We start from the raw sequence: 4009 nt of genomic DNA on the forward strand, positions 1-4009 counted from the left end.
CTCATCTAAATCATTCTGTCAGATGTGTTACTAGTGCAGGAAAATAGAATAAACTAAATATTAAGAAACAAGGGAACGTATTTGTCAAATCTGAATATGAAAAGGAGTGATTTTGTTTCATGCGTTTTAAAAAAGAAAGATAAACGAATTAATTTAGTTGTATAACTTACCAAATTTACACAAATAACTGAAGTTGGTCAGCTTTTGACAGCTTAATCCTTGGACTCTCGACATAATCCATGGATGATTACAATTATAATTCGATGATGTCTGCTGGACTAGTTGACTGACCTGTAGGGCAGGCAGAATCCCGTGTCTCCCTTCTCCACCTCCTCCTTGAACTGCTGCACACAGTCCAGGAAGGCCACCATGGCATGGTCAAACTTGTTGTCCCAGAAGAAGCGCAGGCCCCCTGTACAGTACAGTGGTAGCTCCTACACACGCAAGAAGAAAGAGAGAGTGGAATGTACCATATACAACATGGCCTTATTCACTGGGGTTGGCTTCGGCCAGTCTAATGAGCATTGGAAAATAGTTCACTCTTTTTTTCACAGCTCATTAAAAAGGTTTGTTTGTCTCCATATAGTAGCCAGCGGTAAGTGTGTTCATGTACTGGACCTTTTAGTTCGAGACCTCACTTGTTGGTAACAACCATCACACCTCCTCATCCATGCTTCACGGTGGGAACCAAACATGCAGAGATCATCCGTTCACCTACTCCTCGTCTCACAAAGACACGGTGGTTGGAACCAAATCTCAAATTTGGACTCATCAGACCAAAGGATAGATTTCCACCGGCCTAATGTCCATTTCTCGTGTTTTCTTGGCCCAAGCAAGTCTCTTTTTCTTATTGGTGTCCTTTAGCAGTGGTTTCTTTGCAGCAATTCGACTATGAAGGCCTGATTCACGCAGTCTCCTCTGAACAGTTGATGTTAAGACGCGTCTGCACTGCAAAAATTGAAATCTAAGTGAGATTAAATATCTTAAATACTGGCAATATATGCTTGTTTTTGGTCTGACAAGATATTTCTTCTTATCAGCCAGTTTGTATGTTGGAGCATTTCACTTGTTTCAAGCTTTTTTGTCCTTAATTATCTTAAGATAATATAACTTGTTACTGAGATTGTGTTACTGGTTCTGAGTAACTTAATGCTCAAAACTATAAAAACCAGAATTATAAGCTTTTTGATCAACACTGACAGTACAAAACTGCTTTGTCAAAGTCAGAATTTCTTATTTCAAGCATCTTATCCTTTTCATCTCTTCACATATTAAGAACAGATAATGACCAAATGGAATTCACTGTTTTATTGTTAATCTTACACACAGCACAGCAATCATGTAGACAAAATACAGTACAGAACAAAGACAGTACACTTTTCATATCTGGGGAACACACTGAGTCATTTGAACTGTTGTCCAATTCTATTACTTCCCCAAGATGGTATTTGACTTGTACATAAGTTTGGCTCTTGTTGCTAATTGTGTAATGAGAGGTAAAACCAACCAGCTTTTCAGCATCCACTAACTCAGTGGCCTGTGCAAAGTGTGGGACCTCAACTTGATAAGACATGATGTTTCTATCAAAGCATATAGTTTGAAATGGTTGATATTCCAAACAATAAAGCCGAGAATCAACAACAAATATGTTTTTGACAGTCCAAATTCTGGCATATTACCATTCAGTACTTTTGCAAAGATCATGGACTTCTGAGTTATGTATTCATTACAACCCATTTGACTGATACAGCATGGTTAACTTCATTGAAACCTAGGAAGTCCCTCAATTTTCCACGTAACTATTGTAGATCTTTAACCTCTGATACAGGTCTCATCTCCCTTTCATTTGAAAAAGTGGGTGCATTGAACTGTCAACATTTTGGCAACTTTCATATATTTGGTTCTGATTGATCAAAGACTTGCAAATATTTTTTTAATTGAGCTTGGAAGCCCATTGTTTAAAGAAACAATGTTTAGACTCGAACCGCATACACATATGTCTAACCATTGGACCCAATGACTTTATCTGTGATGGCAAATGTATCATATAAAGCTGTTTAGGTGTAACATTGCGGTCTGGAAAAAGCTCCTTCCAATGCTTCAAATGATTTACAATGAGTAACTTCAACCTAGACACAGTCACAATGGAAAGAACAGGTGCAAATACTATCTGTACAATCTCTATTAGCTCAATTGTCAGTCGTATATATGCATTGACTTCCAAACTCTCCAAAACAAATGGCAATATCCTTAGCAGGACAAGCATTTGCCCAGATGACTGTTTTAGTTTTCCATCACTTGACGTTAATGTACTAACAGAAATTGGGGATGGCCGATCGCTAACATCTAGAGGGGAATAAGAGAAACCAAGAATAGCAGAATTCACTGAGTCCAGATCAATCTGTCCTGACACCACAAGACGATTCAAAATACATTGGGGCTATGCCCTCCAGAATTACATGCATAATGTCTTGCGGAGTTTGTTGTATGATATCAAAGGCTGAGAATTCAACTAACTTGCTCCTTCTATTGATCCCATATGTTGTTCTCAGGCTGTTGCGAAGCAAGTCAGTCTGTGCCTTTTCTATTTCATCACACTGTCTGACATGCTTCTCCAATGTCCTTTCAGTATATGCATCCTCATTGAAGTGTGACTGCATGTCCTCAAAAGAACACTCAGTGTCTGCACTTACTGTAGGCAAAGCCCACACCCTCTGAACCCTGCTAGTTCATGTTGTGCCAGGGTGTCTCCAGACAGAGAGACCATGGCACCATATATCGTTTTCTCGCCGTTAATAGTTAGCATTTTAACCCCACTGTACAATGAATGCATCCATGTCTTCCTTGATTCTATTCAATATTACATCTACACCAGATTGACAGAGGTCTGCTGATCTAGCCATGGCAAGTAGCCTGATAGCAGCCAGTTTAGACCTGTATTTTGGATTCATATTTCCTAGGGTGTAGTACACCATTAACAACTTGTTTTTTGATGCAAAGGATCCTAGTGGATTACAGATCTCTATTTCATCCGTGTACAGAACAATCTGCAATGCATTTGGTTTCTCTGAAAATAAGGGATGTGATTTTAGAAGAGCACCATCAACAATGTCATGAAAAAAACTTGCCCTGCACATCTGGGGTCCCTTTTCAACCATAGACAAAATCTTTGGGTGTGATAAGAACTGCTCTAGACTTTTGACTAATGGTACATAATAAAATAATTTGTCTTTGATGAAAATGTCTTTTGATCCTCCACATTTCATCCTGCATATGGTTCAGGCAATTGGAATTTCCTCTGCGTCCAAACAGCTTCTTAATAACACTGTCCTGTCTAAATGTTGTTGCAACGCCAGCAAAAGGGTCAATGAAATTGTCAACTATATCCATTGCATCTTTTTCAAGTTGACCTGATGTGCTTCCTGAATGCTTCTTTAGCACTGCCTCCATCTGCTTCCTGAGGTTGTCCAATAGTGATGATTGATACTGCTGTACCCCAGCAACAATGTCATTCACACCTTTCTGAAAATGAGACAGTGAGAGAGGTGGGGATGTCATCAATCATGGAGGTTGGAACACACCATCATGTATACCTATGATATTCACATTTTCTTATGACATATTCATTAACATAAGGACATAAGGGGTCAACAATAGTAAGGTAGACAACCTAGCACTGAGAATGAACTCAACCATCACTGAACCACTACAAAATGATCTGCATAATGTAACAAACCAAATGCTCTGCTTACCTGTGAGAGAAGATGCTTGGCTCTGGTATTTATCACAAAAGCAGTGGCATGTGTTGTCAGATTCTAAAAGAATGTTGACATTGAATGTAGTATCCTGAGGCTGGACATTACAAGTTCATGACAAGTATAATGTTTGTGACAGGAGAAGTGGTTGCGAAGACTGACTATGAATGCTATTAGTAAATCTAAGTACTTAAAAAAATATGGTACATTTCAGTAGATTGCCACCAACCGAGTAACTTACCTGTTGCACTGTG

General features: G+C 39.0%; 1 long non-coding RNA gene across 2 annotated transcripts; it reads right to left on the bottom strand.

The window, feature by feature from the left end:
• Positions 1-1928: 1928 nt before the first annotated feature.
• On the bottom strand, positions 1929-4008 carry LOC115184016 (uncharacterized). 2 transcript variants are annotated; one of them, XR_003874163.1, is made up of 3 exons: positions 3997-4008; positions 3753-3815; positions 1929-3522 (listed from the first exon to the last, which is right to left on the bottom strand). It is a non-coding gene; the product is annotated as an uncharacterized LOC115184016 (long non-coding RNA). The 2 variants fall into 2 exon arrangements; XR_003874162.1 differs by having other exon boundaries at positions 3753-4000.
• Position 4009: the final 1 nt, after the last annotated feature.

Source organism: Salmo trutta, unplaced genomic scaffold, assembly GCF_901001165.1.
Source record: "Salmo trutta unplaced genomic scaffold, fSalTru1.1, whole genome shotgun sequence".
Lineage (NCBI taxonomy): Eukaryota > Metazoa > Chordata > Actinopteri > Salmoniformes > Salmonidae > Salmo > Salmo trutta.